Here is a 17,738-nt window from a genome sequence, read left to right on the forward strand (position 1 = left end):
CCAGCTTCTACTGACAGGAGCTTTCTTATAGGCCTTTAGCCTCCACCTGGGATTAGCTTCTAAAAGATCAGAAAGCACTTAAACATATAAAACACCATGTAAAGACGTAAATAATCCCCAGTAATTTCACAGGGAATTAACTCTTTCCTTAGGCTGTTGGACCATCCCTGCCCCAGTTGCCTTTGGTCAGAAGCTGAGTAATCAGGGTGTCAGCAGATGTTAAGTCAGAAAGGAACCTGAGAAAGCCTCTGGTCATGGAGCCACATGAAAAGATGGGGAGACTGAGGCCCAGAGATGGGAAGAGGCTTGTTGAAGCACATACCCCTAAGCCAACTCTAAAGTTAAAGCATAAACCAACATGTAGGCTTGGGAAGGCTTCTCCTTTCTGTTTTAAAGTCTCTTACTGCAAGTAAGATCTCCAAAGCAGTGTGGGCAGAGTCATGTTATACTGCAGAACACAGGCTCCTGAATGGGAAAGAATTATGTCTGCAGCTTAACTGCTGGTGATCTTGGAGACAGGCATTTCACTCCTTTGAGACTTAGTCTCCACATCTGTGAAATGGGTTGAGACATGAATGGAGTCAAATTCACTGAGTAATTTAATGTAAGGATGAAGTGAACTGGTGATCTTAAAGAGCTGTGTGTATATTAAACACCCAGTTAAATAACTAATACATGGATATTATGATATTACCATCCTTTCTTGCTCCTCCCTCAAACCCTCACCTCCCAGGGTTTTCTCCATTTAGGTGCTTCCTAAGGGCTTCCCTTGTGGCTCATCTGGTAAAGAATCCACCTACAATGTGGGAGACCTGGGTTCAATCCCTGGGTTGGGAAGGTCCCCTGGAGAAGGGAAAGGCTCCCCACTCCAGTATTCTGGCTTGAAAAATTCCATGGACTATTCCATGGGGTTGCAAAGAGTTGGACACGACTGACCAACTTTCACTTCTGGTTCCTCAGGCCCCAAACTTTGGAGCCGTCTCTTATTTTCCCCTCTCTCTTACACCTTGCAGCCAACCTCTCAGAGGTCCTATTGTCTGTACCATAAAATAAATCTAGAATCTCCCACTGCCCTAGTGTCATGTTCCCACTCTGGTCCACCCTGGATGACTTGAGAAATTTCAGATTGATAAACTATAGCCTCTGGGCCAAAGCTGGCTTGATGCCTTTTTTTTTTTTTTTGACTTCATGAACTAAGGTTGGTTTTTACCTTTTGCAGTGGTTGTGGGAGAAAGCTAAAGAAAAAATATTTCATGATGTGCAGTGATTATAGGAGACTCAGAATCCTGTGTCCAGGAAGTTTTATTGGAACACAGCCAGGCCCCTTGGTTTTGGCATGGCTGATTTTGTGCTGTAGCCACAGAGGTAGGTAGGTGTAACGGAGACCACGGGGCCCACAGAGCCTAGGGGTAGGCTCTTCGTGGGTCTCCTTGAATCCATGTTTTCCTGAATACTGTCTAGTCCCAACACAGCTTTCTGAGTGATTCTTTTAATGCATTCCCGGCTCTGCTCACAGCCCTTCAGTGTGGCTCCCTGAGTCACAGTTCTTCAGTGTCGCTCCCTGAGCATAAGTCATGGTCTTCATGATGGCCAACAAGGCCCTGCCTGATTCACCCAGCACCTCTCCATCCTGCTTAGTTCCTGGGCCTCCATCTCCTCCTCTCCCCCTTTACTTCACTCTAGCTACTCTAGCCTCCACCTCTATTTGAACATGATGGCTACACCTCTGGCACAGGGCCTTTGCACTGGCTGTTTAGTCACCTGGAAGCCTCATTCCCTCCCCTCCCTCAACTCTTTGCCTGAATCTCACCATCCTGAGACTTCTTCCAGTGTCCATCTAATCCTTCGACCCTCCTCAACCCTCTTACCATCCTCTATTTTTTTTTCTTTTTGTTATTACACTCATTCCCCTCTTATGAAGTAGCCAATTTACTAATCCATTTTGTTTGCCACTTGTCAACTGTCTTTCTCCATCCCATCACTTTTGGGCTCCAAAATCACTGCAGACAGTGACTATAGCCATGAAATTAAAAGGCGCTTGCTCCTTGGAAGGAAAGCTATGACAAAGCTAGACAGTGTGTTGTTGTTGCTGTTCAGTTGCTCAGCTGCGTCCGACTCTTTGCAACCTCATGGACTGCAGCATGTCAGGTTTCCCTGTCCTTCACCGTCTCCCAGAGTTTACTCAAACTCATGTCCATCAAGTCGGTGATGCCATCCGACCATCCCATCCTCTGCCATCTTCTTCTCCTGCCTTCAACCTTTCCCAGCATCAGGGTCTTTTCTAATGAGTCCACTCTTTGCATCAGGTGGCCAAAGTATTGAAACTTCAACTTTAGCATCAGTCCTTCCAGTAAATATTCAGGGTTGATTTCGTTTAGGATTGTCCAAAGGCCCCTCAAGAGTCTTCTCTAGCACCACAGTTCGAAGGCATCAATTCTTCAGTGCTCAGCATATAAAAAAGCAGAGACATCACTTTGTTGACAAAGATGCATATAGTCAAAGCTATAGTTTTTCCAGTAGTCATGTATGAATGTGAGAGCTGGACCATAAAGAAGGCTGAGTGCCTAAGAATGGATGCTTTTGAACTGTGGTGCTGTAGAAGACTCTTGAGAGGCCCTTGGACTGCCAGGAGATCAAACCAGTCAATCCTAAAGGAAACAAACTCTGAATATTCATTGGAAGGACTGATGCTGAAGCTGAAGCTCCAATACTTTGGCCACCTGATGCGAAGAGCCGACTCATTGGAAAAGACCTTGATGCTGGGAAAGATTGAAGGCAAAAGGAGAAGAGGGCAACAGAGGATGAGATGGTTGGATGCCATCATCGACTAGATGGATATGAGTTTGAGCAAACTCCGAAAGATAGTGAAGGACAGGGAAGCCTGGCGTGCTGCAGTTCATGGGGTCGCAAAGAGTTGGACAGTGGCTGAACAACAACAACAACTCTCTCCATCAAACTGTGAGGTCCCCTGAAGGCAGGCATGTTTGTTCAGATGTGTTCACGACCGTATCCCCAAACCCAGATAGGGCTGGCCCCACCAGCCCAGTGCTATTGGGCTGGGCTCAGAAGGGCTGAGAAGGGTGTCCCTGCTCAGAAGGATCCGCAGTTGGTTTAATGCTCTGCACCACCATTGTGAAGCTTCTAACGGCTTGTGGACAATGAATCTCATATCGTCACTTTGCGTTGAGCAAGGCCAGTTTTCTAGCTGATGCTGGCTGTAGAAGCCTGCCAGGCACACAGCGGACCCTGGGAGAATATTTGTGGAATGAACAAATGAATGAATGGTCTTTATTATGATTCAGCTCCATGCCCGACCTGCTTCTCTGGCCACTGCAGCCTCCACCCTGTGCCTCCCTTCCTCCTGCCTTTTGAAGGCGCGTGTATTGATGGAAGTGGACAGGAAGAGGAGTCAGTCCTGGATCGGGGAGCCAGGAGAAGATCACCTACAGAGCAGAGAAGACACAATTACTCCAGCAACTGTCCATCCCACCGACCGCAGCTCGGAGCCTCCACTTAATGTAATTGAGTGTGAAGGCCGGCTGGAGACACAGGCGCCCCTGCCGCTCCCTCTCCATAATATAGACACTGTTGGCTGCTAATTGGCGCCAGTGGGCTGGTGCTAATTGTCCTAATGCACTCGGCTTGATGGAGGCCGAGGCCGCCCAGGATGGGGGGTGGGGGGGCTCCTTGGGAAATGGTGGGGGGCAGTGGGCGCCCAGCGGCAGCAGACACTGCTACACTGCTCATAAAAGTTGGAATGGGCTTTAATTTTGCATCAAATATTTAAGCAGGTTTGGGGAGGGGGTAGGTTGAGGGGGAGGTGGACCATTGAGCCTAGCTTGCGGTAACCCGCAAGGGGTCCCAGGTGGGAATAGGCCCCCCCCGCCATCCTTAGCAATGGATTAGAGATGACCGTGTCCCCAGCATTGTCTAATTAATTGTGTGAATTTCTAATGACCCTTTTACCGTCCCACCCCCCAACCCCAGTCCCTTCCCTTCTGCCCTCATTCGGGCTGCTCCCTTTTATTCTAGTTGTTTCTGAAATGTGTGTTTTAGTGATGTAACTTGTCATCTGCAGAGGGAGGCAGCGTTGAACAGAAAGCAGTGCAGAGGGCTGGGGACCAGGAGTGCAGGTTGGGGAGAGGCTGGGTTGGCCTTGAACTCACTGTAGTCTCAACATACTCACTCACCTCCTCCAGGCCTGAGGGTCCCTAATGAATGTTGGGCGGGGCTAGTGAGTGTCAAACGACAGCACCCCCTCGGTGATGGACAGCAAGACCTTTGCGGGAATATGGAAATATATATATTTTAATTTTGCACCTGAATTTGTTTTAGTGAGCATTAGGGGAAACAAAGGAGCTTCCCAGGTGGCGTTAGTGGTAAAGGACTTGCTTACCAACGCAGGAGACATGAGAGATGCGGGTTCAGTCCCTAGGTTGGGAAGAAGGGCACGGCAGCCCACTCCAGTATGCTTGCCTGGAGAATCCCATGGACAGAGGAGCCTGGTGGGTTACAGTCCATGGGGTCACACAGGGTCAGATATGACTGAAGCGACTTAGCACACATACACACACACAGGGGAAATATATTTATATTATATATTACACTAGACACATTATATGGATTTAATAATGACACAGAGATGCAGTATGCTGGTGAATATTTAGTCACCAGTCCTGCAGGGGAAGAAAGCCCTGATCTGGAGCATTGGCCAGTTTCCATGTGCTTCCCTGGTAGCTCAGTGGTAAAGAATCCATCTGCCTATGCAGGAGACGCAGATTCAATCCCTGGGTTGGGAAGATCACTTGGAGATGGAAATGGCACCCCACACCAGTATTCTTGACCAGGAAATCCCGTGGACAGAGGAGCCTGGTGGGCTACAGTCTATGAGGTCCCCAAAGAGTCAGACATGACTTAGCAACTAAACAACAACAGAAATGGTGTCAATACACCTACCATCAAGCTGCTGTTGTGTCACGGAGCACAGAGTTGGGAAAAGATGTACAGGATTAGATAATGAATACAGAATTCTTATCCCCCAGAAATAATAGGTGAAAGTAACCTCAAGCACAGAGGTCATAGGAAAATGTAGTAAAATAATTAGGAAGGGATGTACTTGTTCCCCTTATCTTTCAAAAAATGTAATTGCAAGCTTATATAATTTAATTTTTCACAATGGCTGTGTTTCACAGCAGGCTTGCAAAACCCTTGACAAGTGAACACTGGCTTTTGTGAACATTCTGGGCCAGTTGTAGCACACCATTGTGTGTGCACGTGTGTGTGTGCACATGTGTGTGTAGCACATTTCCTGGGCTTCTCATGATTTCTCAGAGGGAATTTCATAGGATAAAGCTGAGGTTTTTTTAAGATTCTTTATAAACCAACTTAAAAGAAAATGTTAAATGAATAATGGCCCAGGTGATTTGCACAGATAGCAAAAGTCATGAAGTTGGTACCCATGTGATTGTAATTCAGAAAGAGGGGTGGTTTCCTTCTAGCTGTCCGCAGGGCAATTTGCTAGCGATTTCTTGAGCAGTTTGGGCAGCCAGGGTTTGCTGCCCTCTATCTTGTTTGCTAGGAGGCATGAAATGGCCATGTCACGCTCTTTCCTTTTACCACCGACTTCGCTTTTTGTCTCTTTCTTCCCAAACCTAAGGCACCTACTCCGATGCTGGTCTTTATACTGTTCTTTCTTTTAATTGGAGTATAATTGCTTTGCAATGTTGTGTTAGTTTCTGCTGTAAACAGCATGAATCAGCCATGTGTATAGACATAGCCCCTCCCTCTTGAACCTACCTCCCACCCCTCTAAATCGTCACAGAGCACTGAGCTGAGCTCCCTGTGTTATACAGCAGCTTCCCACTAGCTATCCATTTTACACATGGTCAGTATATGTGTACATACACACATATATACAACACAATGGTGTATATAGTCAGTGCTGCTCTCTTAACTCGTCTCACCCTCTTCCTTCTGTGGGTCCACACGTCTGTTCTTGGCACCAGGGTCTCTATTCCTGCCCTGCACATGTGTCCATCAGTACCATTTTTCTAGATTTCATAGAAAAATGAAAGTGTTCACCATGAAAGTGAAAGTGTTAGTCGCTCAGCCCACGGGCTAACCCCATGGACTGTAGCCTGCCAGGCTCCTCTGTCCATGGAATTCTCTAGGTAAAAATACTGGAGTGGGTTGCCATTCTCTTCTCCAGGGGATCTTCCCAACCCAGGGATTGAACCCAGGTCTCCTGCATTACAGGCAGGTTCTTTACTGTCTGAGCCATCAGGCAAGCCCAGAACTACTATAGGACCCAGCAATTCAACCACAGATGATATGCCCTGAGAAAACCATAACTCAAAAAGACACATGTATCATAATGTTCATTGCAGCATTATTTACAAGAGCCAGGACATGGACGCAACCTAGATGTCCATTGACAGATGAATGGATAAAGAAGATGTGGTACATATACACAATGGGATATTACCCAGCCATAAAAAGGAATGAAATTGAGTCATTTGTAGTGATGTGGATGAACCTAGAGTCTGTCATACAGACTGAAGTAAGTCAGAAAAAGAGAAACAGACATTGTCTATATTGCTCTTGAGCCCGTTTCTAGCCCTTTCCTCACTTTCCAGCCTCTCCCACCCACTCCTTTTCAGAGATTTGACTGCATTACTGATGGCTTCCCTGATAGCTCAGTTGGTAAAGAATCCGCCTCCAGTGCTGGAGACCCTGGTTTGATTCCTGGGTTGGGAAGATCCCCTGGAGAAGGGATAGGCTACCCACTCCAGTATTCTTGGGCGTCCCTTGTGGCTCAGCTGGTAAAGAATCTGCCTGCAATAGGGGAGACCTGACTTCGATCCCTGGGTTGGGAAGATGCCCTGGAGAAGGGAAAGGCTACCGACTCCAGTATTCTGGCCTGGAGAATTCCGTGGACTATATAGTCCATGGGGTCGAAGAGAGTTGTATACGACTGACTGACTTGCACTTTCACTGAGGGCATCAGTGGCTGGAGGATCACCACACCTTCCTGACGCCATTCCCTGGGGAGGAAACATGATATGGGAGTCGTGAGGGTGGCTCCTGTCCAGGAGGACTGGAATAAGGACCAGTTTGTACAAGGTATAGGGAAATCATGGGTGCTTTGCATCCCAGGCACCATTCTCCTCTCTCCAGACAAATCATCTCAACGTGCTTTGCCTTAGATTTGCTTTATGAATCTGTTATTGTTGATTTTCAGTTGTAAATATGGCTCATGAGATTGCAAACACACACGCCCAGGGGGGCCGACAGGAATCATTAACGCAGAAAGCAGGCCAGTGAGGGGCTGTGGCAAACCAGGGAATCTAACACCCCGCCTGAGGGGACATCAGGAACCCACCAGCCAGCTGGGGCTGCACATAGACCAGAATTCCTTATTGGAGCTGAAAATGCTGATTTGAACATAAATTTCCTTTTTAAAATTTTTATATTTTTAATTGGAGGATAATTGCTTTCCAACATGGTGTCGGTTTCTGCCAAACATCAAGATGAATCAGCCATGAGTATACGTATGTCCTCTCCCTCTTGAGCTTCCCTCCCACCTCCCACCCCCCACCCCCAGCCCATCCCATTCCTTTAGGTGGTCAGAGAGCATGGGGTTGAGCTCCCTGAGTCCTACAGCGATTCCTGCTGGCGATCTATTTCACATGTGGCGGTGTGTATGTTTCAGCGCTACTCTCTCAATCTGTCTCACCCCCTCCTTCCCCCCACTGTGTCCACAAGTCTGTTTTCTACGTCTATATCTCCATGTCCGCAAATTCTTAGATGCATCCCCTATAAAAGAGGCGGGTCTGTGGCCCACGCCCTGTATAGACACCATGGTGCTCTGAGACTTCCGTCAGTAGAAACAAGCAGAAGTCGTGCTGTGCTGGCCCACACTTTAAGAAACTGGCAGGTTCTACTTTCCGTCCTGTGGAGTCCTGAGTCATCGTTTAAGACATCAAACTATCCCGAGGCTACCATATTGGAAATACTGTGTCAAGAGACACTGTCCAGCCCTTCACTTTTTGAGTCAACCGTACTTAGAACAGACAAATAGAACAGAAAAGGGGCATCTGCAGTCAGCCTTGCCTATGTGGCAGATTTGTCAACTAAATAAAGAACTGTGGTTGTCACTTGGCTTTGGGATTTGTTTTTTTAATGTCAAAAGAGATAGTCAGAACATTGACTTAGCAAGACTGTGTTGATCGTGATCCAATTGTTTCCTATTTAAATTTTAGACTGAAAACTACAACAAATGTGGTTGTGAAATTGGTCACTTTTGCCCCTATTTCAGATAATTTGCTTGGGTGAGGTCTCTGTAGGAAGATTTATTGAATCGAGATGTTTAGACATTGTTGGTGCTCTTGAGAATGACTCTGCCAAATTCCTCTCTCCAAAAGTTGAACCAATTTATACTCCAATGAGAAGTGATGTATTTTTTTTTTAATTAATTATGTGAATGTAGTTCACTCTGGGTTTTTCTGGTAGCTCAGCTGGTAGAGAATCCACCTGCAGTACAGGAGATCCCGATTCTATTTCTGGATTGAGAAGATCCCCTGGAGAAGGGATAGACCACCCACTCCAGTATTCTTGGGCTTCCCTGGTGGCTCAGATGGTAAAGAATCTGCCTGCAATGTGGGAGACCTAGCTTCGATCCCTGGGTTGGGAAGATCCTCTGGAGGAGGGCATGGCAATCCACTCCAGTATTCTTGCCTGGAGAATCCCCATGGACAGAAGAGCCTGGTGGGCTCCAGTTCATGGGCTTGCAAAGAGTTGGACATGACTGAGATTCTAAGCACAGCACAGTACAGCCCATTCTGAGTTGTGGAGGGACGAAGAAGAATCAGAGATGTAGAAAGGTCTTTGGTCCTTAGATCAGACAAATGTCGGCTGACCAGGAAAATTTATTTCCAGTTGAGAATTTACTGTCACTGAAGCTGACGCACAGCCTCGCTTTTCACTACAACCATAAAAAGGATTTGCTGAATGAATCTCTTACACAAACAAAAGATCAATGTCTGACCTGGGTGCCTGTCTCCCTCCTTAATTTGTATGTTCAGGTATATTTTCATTATATCTTTTTCTGCGTGTAGTAGTAATAAAAACTAATGTAAAATACAGCCACCAGCCAGTCTGGGCATTTGATGCAAATGTAGGTTTGGTAAATGTCTGTGTTGTAATGCGCACTCAGTTGCTCAGTCGTGTTAGATCTTTGGTAACCTAATGGACTGTAGCCCACCCGCCAGGCTCCTCTCTCCATGGGACTTCCGGGGCAAGAATACTGGAGCGGGTTGCTATTCCCTTCTCCAGGGAATCTTCCCCACCCAGGGATCAAACCTGCGTCTCTTGTGTCTCTTGCACTGGCAGGTGGATTCTTTATCACGAGCACTACCAGTGTGGCATAGCTTGGGATGGAAGTGCCTAGACTGACTAGGGCAGGAAGCTCTGGGTCAGGACCCGCTGCCCCGGCAAGGAAGTGACACAGAGAATAACAACAAAACAGGTATGAGAGGAAAATAAGGACGAGTCTGAATCCCCAGTGAGCAGAAGAACCAGCTTACAAGCGGCCCAGGGGTTTGGTGTCCCTAACCCCTCCGTTGTTTAAAGGGTCAACTGTGCTTTCAAAGTGGCCCAGAAATAAGGATATAATGAAAGTGCAAGACATATTAATGTTAGCATTAATAATACCGTGATTAATGATAAGTAACATTTATTGACCACCTATTATTTGCCAGACATCGTTCTAAAGGTTTTACACAACACTGTATTGTAAGGATTATTACTAATTGATCTGTGGACACTGGGCTACAGAGAGGTTAATGAACTTGTTACACAGGTTGGGGGGAGGGGGGACTGGTTAGCAGTGAGCTGCGATTGAACCTGGAGCCGTCTGACTCCAGAGCACAGGCTCACCGGGATTCTAGGCCTCCCCTGGTGTTTGTTGAGTGACTGAATGATGATGTTCATCAGGGCTGGAATCCAAATTAGCGTAAGAGGTGGGGGAACACCTCCTACACTGTCCGCCCTGGCCTAGTTTTTCATGGGGTGCCCGAGGCCAGGCAGGGCTGTGGGTCTGGGATTCGGAGAGGATGGTGAGACAGTTAGGGGGCTTGCTGGATGGAACATCCTGGTTCCCATTGTTTGGGAAGAGAACATGGGACGGAAGAAGCCAGCCTCGCCTCCCTGGCCCCTGTCACTGTCAGGAGGGCCACAAATAGCTGAGAAGCGGGCAAGAAGCAGAGGAGCTCTCCTGGGCTCTGGAGCCAAGACAGGATTGAGTGGGCAGCCCGGACGCCTCCTCATCCCTCCAGGATATCTGGACTCCTGCGAGAGGAGCTGACAGCAGCTGGTGTGACCTGAGGGTGACACGGGCTCCCCTCCCGCCCCACCCTCCGCCTTCAGCAGATGGTTGCTTTAATCCTTCTTCTTCTTTTTTTTTAAACACTAACATTTATTTTTATACTTACGATTTTCTTAATAAGTGTGTTATGAATTTGGATATACTTTTCAGGGCTTTATATTGAATTTGTCATTAGATGCATGCAACTCAGAGTTCTTTTGATTTCCTTGTTAACCTGAGAATCACTACAGTAACATTGTTTAAAAAAATTTTTTAACGGTTTTTTAAAGTTAACTTTTATTGGAGTATAGTTGCTTTACAATGTTATGTTAGATTCTACTGTACGGCAGAGTGATCAGCTGTATATATGCATATGACGCCTCCGTTTTGGACTTCCCATTCAGGTCACCACAGAGCATTATGTAGAGTTCCTGGTCTTAACACACCTTCCTGCCTGAGCAGTTCCCACCTCATTCCCTCCAGACTAATGTATTATTATCTCACTTACTATGATGGGGTTGACCATACAGTCTAACCAAAGTTAGGCATTCATCCTGTGTCCAGCCTCAGGTTTTGAAACCAGAAAATGAAGTAGATTCTATGATTCCCATTTTACAGAGAAGGAAAACTGAGCCATGTAGACCCGGTGGCTAATACTAAGCAAAGGCTGGACTTGAACCTGGATCTTAATCCTGGCTTCAAAGCTCATGCTCTTAACAGCTACACCATGCTTCTCCCCAGCGCAGGATCAGGAAGCGGTTAAACATATGTCCTTTGCTGCCTGCCCTTGGCTAGGGTGACCCAGCTGACCTGATTTGCCCTGGTCTGAAGGATTTGCTAGGGCACACAGCTTTCAGCATTAAAGTGGGGACAGTCCTCAGCAAACCAGGACTGCTGGTCACCAGGTTAGGCTCTGCCGCTCCCACGCCAACTTGGGCAAGCTACTTAACCTTTCTATGCCTCAGTTTCCTTGTCTATAAAATGGGGTTAATGATGGTGACTTGAGTGTGTATAAAGCTTGGTTTATAGGAAGTCTAAGTGTTACTTAAAAAAAAATCTTTTATTGAGTTATAATTTATATACCGTATAATTCACTTGCTTTACTTGCACAATTCAATGATTTTTGCTATGTTTACAGAGCTGTGTAATTGTCATCATAGGCACAGAGATCTTTTTTAGCCACACGACATGTAGGATTTTAGTTCTCTGACAAGTGATCGAACCCTCATCCCCTATATTGGAAGCATGGAGTCTTAACTTCTGGACCACCAGGGAAGTCCCTGTGTTAGCTATTTTTATTGGTTTTGCTACTGCTATTGTGGTTACCAGTTCAGGAATGTAGAGGAAGCTTGAACTTGGTGCTTAGAAGCTCAGTCTTTGCAGACGGACAGCGAAAGTACATGCTGGCTCCTCCCTCGGCTACTGGCCCTGTGGTCTGAGCAGTGTTGCCCCTAGCTTGGCACAGTGGCAGCCTTGACTGGGGCCAGCTGCCTTTCTGTGAAAGGCCCCCTTTTCTCCCATCCATCTCTCTCTTTGCCCCATCGTCTTTTCTCAACAAGACTCTCAGGCCCCCATGCTGAGTCACCGTGGGCAGCATAAAGGACAGTCCAAGGCTTGAGTTGCACTGATTTCTTTCTCCCAGGGAGAAAGGGTTTCCAGAATCCCACCCTCTGCCTTTTCTCTCCTGCCCAGTCCATGCCCCGCCGCTCCCTACCCTTTCTCTTTTGGGGCAGGGTTGTGTCTGGCTTGGTTTGTGCTGTTTTGTAGGAGTTAAGGTCCAGGAGCTCAGAGCCTGAGGGAACTCTCTGGCTTTCTCTGACCTTTCCTGTTTGAGAAAGACATGAAGATGCTAAATTCTGGGAGAGGTAGCACTCACCGGTGAAGGTTAAGTGAATTTCTATAGCTGGCCAAACGGCTATGATCTCCTTCATGGCTAGAATTGGAGTTGTTTTGAGGTGGTGAGCATTACAGGAAGCGCTCAAATGATTTGTTCATTCATTCACTCACTCACTCTTTGACTCATTAATTTTATTCATAACTACTGTTTGTTCATTCATACATTTACCCACTCTCATTCATTCATTTTATTCATTACTATGTGTTCATTCATTCATTTTTATTCCTTACTACCTACTGTGTGCCAAGTCCTGCAGAGACTCTGGGAACAAAGCAGATGATACCAGTTCTGCCTTTCCATCATACACACTCCTATTTTCCCAAGGAGAAATTGCCATTTTTTAGACAGCTCAAATGTACCAGCTTTTAAGGACATGGAGATGAAATAATCAGATGTCTCCCACCGCTTGAGATATTAATTTAGTTATAGAAACAGCATTTTAAATCTCTTCCTATGTTAAAATAGTACATTAATTTAGAATTTGATGCTTTCCCTCCCTAACCTTCCCATTTAAAAAACTGTTTTCTTCAAACCCTTCCTAAGCTTCCCACCATCGTCTTTCTCATCACTTGAGATACTTTTTCAGCTCAGAGCAAATCCCTTTCATTTTCACCTATGTTGTTCAAAACACAGCCCTTTTCCAAATGCCAACCTTGTCATCACTGAAAATTTTATTCTAAGCAATACGTGCCCACTCATTTATTCACTTCTCATTACAATCGGTTTTCATTTGTCCTATAGATTAGCTTTACCAGGTCTGATCTACAAAGGTTCATTTAAAATTTCTAACACTTGTAATTGAGAGATCACATTCTTATGAACATCTACTAAATCTCTGTAGATTTAGTAAATATCCATTTTCATTATGGCTCGCACCATAGTCCCTTGTAGGGTTTGTTACTGTCTTCCAACACTCCTTTCACAAAGACAGACAAATCTTTAGTTAAGAAGTTAAAGGTTTAAACATCTCGGGATCACTTGGGAAAATATAGTAAAAAAGAATTAAGCCCACCAACTACAAAGATTGTTAAATGAGTCCATCAAGTGATGTGTAAGTTTCCACAATGCTCTCATGTGTTGTTCACAATAAGGTAATTGTGAGCACATCACTCTGTACACATCCTACCTGTCATGTGAGAAGCTGTTTAAAGCCTGGAGGGTGTAAACCATGGCCTGCACATCAACTCTTTCCAGCCCCACTGACTGTTTTTATAAATAAAGTTTTATTGAAACATGGCCCTATCCATTTGTTTTCATCTTTTCTGATAACCGCTTTCACATAGTCACTACAGAGACCCACAAACCCTCAAATGTTTACACTCTGGCCCTTTCTATAAGCTGCTTGCCGCGTCTTGTATCAGACTATTAGACAGCGCCTTTGTTTCTGAGAAATAACTGGGTGGATTTTGGGCGTGTAGAGAAGATCACGGAAGCCCTTAACAGGCAGAGTAGGCAAACAGGCAAGAAAAACACTGCCATCATTATTATCACTACTAGTAGTAATAGCAACAAGAAACTCGACAATGACAATACAGCAATGAAGACAGGCCTGTTTTGCTCGTGTCACTAGGATGTAATGTTTTAGGAAGAGGAGGCAGGTAGGATCTCTTCTCAAAATCAGGGTGTGCCCTGCACAGCCTCCTTGGGAAGTTCCTAAATTCCAAAGGCCTCTGCCTGAGCTTGCAGGCAACTGGGGCTCTTTTTGGTCTCCTCAGGTGTCTAGCACAGACTGGAGTGTTCCAAAGGCTAATGGTCTGGAGGCTTAGCCCTAGGTTCAACCAATGCAGAGGAACTAGCCCCACTTAGAGGCTACTGCGGGGCAGGACTTGCGCTGGGCACCTTCCGTGGTCATCTTTCGTGCCTCAGCAGCTCAGGAATAGGTAATGTAACCCCTTGTTTAAATGGAAGGGAACAGGCTCGGACAGGTGAGGGCTTAACCCAGTGCCACCCAGCTTTCTAAGACCTCCTTCAATCCCTTAATGTTAGTCGCTCAGTCTTGTTTGACTCTTTGGGACTCCATGGACTGTAGCCTGCCAGGCTCCTCTGTCCTTGGGATTTCCCAGGCAAGAATACTAGAGAGGGTTGCCACTCCCTTCTCCAGAGAATCTTCCCAACCCTGGGTCTCCTGCATTGCAGGCAGATTCTTTACTGTCTGAGCCATCAGGGAAGTCCAATCCCTTGGACGTCCCCAAATCTTTCTATTTCCCTCCCTTGTTGGCCTCAGATGTTACACTCTGTTCTCATTATAGTGGGAGTCACAATTTGCCATTATGCGCTTAAAACCAAAACCAAACTCCACCCCTGCTGTAGCGTCTGTCTTCCCACCAGACTCTAAGCACCACCTTAGGGAAGCGTCTTGCCCACGTGGCTCACCACAGGCCTAGAACCTTGTGCAAGTCCTGGCACATAATAGGTGCTCACTAAATAGCCACTGATTTTGCAGAGGAACTTCTACGTGCAGACTTCTACAGAGGGTTCCAATCAGATGGTTGTGTCTCAGAGGGGCCAGCAGTCTTCTCAGTAGAGCCTGGGTCCCCCGTGCCCTTATCTGTGTGAGTGAGAATTGTCGCCCCCATGCCATCACAACTGTCAAAACAACGACGATGACAGCACAATAATAACAATAACAGTAACAGGCTTGCTTTTACAAAGAGTCCTGACAACCGTGCTGAGGCCAAACCAGACAGATGTCCCCTTTGTCTCTGACTCTCCATGAGTTGACCTTCTCAGCTATTGAATCTCAAGTGGAAGGTCTTATTTGAAAGGGTTTTGAATGGACCCCTGAGGCTTGCTCTTGGAAGGCAGGACCAGGCCTTCCATAACACGGTGCTCTGTTTCAGCATTCTGGTCAAATGTCAAAGAAGGAAGCAGAAAAGCCTGCGGGGGAAAATGTAGCATTCTTAAGTAAGTACTGGGCACCAGGAATAAAATGATAGTCGCCTGGGAATGGGTACTGCATTCAGGGCTTTATAGTCATTATTTCTAAGCCTTTCAACAGGTTCACTTGTATACATTTTGGTGCTCTTTTTACCTATGGGGTAAACAAAAGCTCAGAGATGTTGAGCACCTCACACAGGGTCACACAGCCAACAGGAAGCACAGCAAGGATGTGAACTGAGTTTGTGAACTTGCTGGAAATCACACAGCACTTTCCTGGCAGAGCTGGAATGAGAGCCAGGTCCTGTGTGCTTAACCACCCTGCCTTTGTGCCTCTCGGGCTGCTAGGATTTCCTTGTTTCTGCAGGGTGAACTGAAGCCTGAGAATCATACTCTGTTCTTGGCTATCTCGGGGCTGGGAGGAGCCAGAGAGAATAGAGACTCTCTTTGTTCTCTCTCAAAGGCAAGTAAGGTGGAGTTCCCAATTTCGGGCCATTAAAGGCAAATTTGTTATGGCCACTTCAGAGGAGGTGCAGCGGTTTGTCTGGGGTGGGGGACGCAGTGGGCGTGAACCCCCACACTGGCTAGAAGAAGCCCAGTTACTGTTCTTTGGTGGATTCACACTGTTTTGAAGGGCCAACAGGCACAGAGAGGAAACAAGTGAAGGAGCATTACAAATTCATTATAGCAACTAACTGCTTCCATTTGTGCCTGTGGCTGAGGGCTCGGTCTCCAAATGAAGCACATTATCCCTTTGTACAGAGCTCTGCCCTCTGGAAGCCAGGCCCTGGCTGGGCCACAGCTCATGGGAGCACAGAGGCAAATTGCTTTAGACTTAGGGTCGTGTCTGGGGAGGTGGTGGCTGGTGGTGCGGGTCACGGCCTGCCTGCCCTTGAAGGGAGTGTGTCTTGCCTAGACTCTTCAATGCCCTGGGAAGCCATATTTTGTGCTTGTTATCAGGGTATTGTCTCAGACACCCTGATTCACAGGGTGACCGACAACCGTGACCAGTAACTGGTTGGTCTAATTTGAATAGATAATTCCACCAATTTGACTCCTGTTTGGGCAAATTGGGTTTGGGGAAATGAGACGCTGGGCCTGGGGAGCTGGGAAAACTTGAGTTGAGAGACTAGGAAATGGATGCCAGACCAGGCTGGCTGTTTCATTTTTCTTTATTTTTTCAATTTGGTATATTAATAATATTTATTGATTCCAATCCTCAGCAATGCCTAGAAGAATATTCATTCTGACAGTAATTGCTAACAAAGGATGGATTTTCAGTTTGTCACCAAACTAAAACTGTTCATTTGTCTATGTACCATTTCAACCAGTTTTGCCAAAATAGGAAAAAGAAAAATTTATGGCTTTTTTTGTCTTTTACTCCTAAAGTAAGAAATCTCCAAAGAAAACTTCTAAAAATGTACCATTAGGTTATTAATAATAAAAATATAATTATCACATGACTATAATCATCACTGGAAAAAAGCTCAGTAAGTTTGTCTTCATATTCTGAATAAAATTAATTTCTTTTTTCATTTTTGAAAACTTTATTTTATATTAGAGAATAGGGCTTCTCTGGTGGCTCAGTGGTAAAGAATCCACTTGCTAACGCAGGAGACGTGGGTTTGATCCCTCCGTGGGGAAGATCCCCTGGAGAAGGAAATGACAACCCACTCCAGGGTTCTCGCCTGGGAAAATCCCATGGACAGAGGAGTCTGGCAGGCTGCAGTCCATGGGGTCGCAAAAGAGTTGGACACGATTGAGAGACTGAACAGCAAGAGCAACAAATAGCCAATTAACAATGCTGTGCTGGTTTCGGGTGGACAGCAAAGGGGCTCAGCCTAACATGTACGTGTATCCTTTCTACTCCAAACTCCCCTCCCATCCAGGCTGCAATACCACAGGTTGGCTATTTTGAATTACTACCAACTGATGTTGTGAAGAAACTGACCTCAGTACAGGAGAGAAATGGCAAAGAGACACAGAGAGAAGCAGAGATGCCATGACTGAGAGGCTAGAAAGAGAGCAAAAGGAGAAAGGGTACCTCGTGGATTCCTAGTGACACTTCTTTTTTCCCCCCAAATTCTCTTTTCCCAAAGGTCACTTGTGTAAATCTGTTTTAACCAACGGAATTTTAAGAGCAGCCATCATTTCTTTAGCATAAAGATCTCAACCTTATGCTTCTAGAGGCCCAGAAAAATTGTAAATGCCAGGGATAGGCTGATAATAGAAGAAATAGGGGGTGATGACTAAAGATACGGAGACCACATACCCTGGATAAGGGGGAACACTTCCTGAGTTCTGACTTATATTTGTCATGTGAGGATGTGAACCCAGATGCTGGAAATCTGGACTTTATGTCAACCCTCTAATAATTAAAATGGCTCAGCAGGTGAAGAATCCACCTGCAGTGCAGGAGACACAGGAGATGTGGGTTTGATCCCTGGGCCAGGGAAGATCCCCTGGAGGAGGAAATGGCAACCCACTCTAGTATTCCTGCCTGGAAAATTCCATGGACAGAGAAATTGCAAGGAGTCAGACATAACTGAGCACATGGCATGCAATTAAAAATTGATAACTAATTAAAAGCCACGGTAAAGG

The 17,738-nt window shown here is 46.1% G+C and overlaps 2 long non-coding RNA genes across 2 annotated transcripts in view; one reads left to right on the top strand and one right to left on the bottom strand.

The window, feature by feature from the left end:
* The window catches only part of LOC139176745 (uncharacterized), a 277,046-nt gene that overhangs the window by 174,681 nt on the left and 84,627 nt on the right, over nucleotides 1-17,738 (top strand). The gene's annotated exons all lie outside the window — the stretch shown is intronic.
* The window catches only part of LOC139176743 (uncharacterized), a 31,711-nt gene continuing 17,247 nt past the window's right edge, over nucleotides 3,275-17,738 (bottom strand). The window contains exon 3 of the long non-coding RNA XR_011561183.1: nucleotides 3,275-3,443. This is a non-coding gene — a long non-coding RNA (uncharacterized lncRNA). The remainder of the gene's footprint in view (nucleotides 3,444-17,738) is intronic.

This window comes from Bos indicus, chromosome 17, assembly GCF_029378745.1.
Source record: "Bos indicus isolate NIAB-ARS_2022 breed Sahiwal x Tharparkar chromosome 17, NIAB-ARS_B.indTharparkar_mat_pri_1.0, whole genome shotgun sequence".
Classification (NCBI taxonomy): Eukaryota; Metazoa; Chordata; class Mammalia; order Artiodactyla; family Bovidae; genus Bos; species Bos indicus.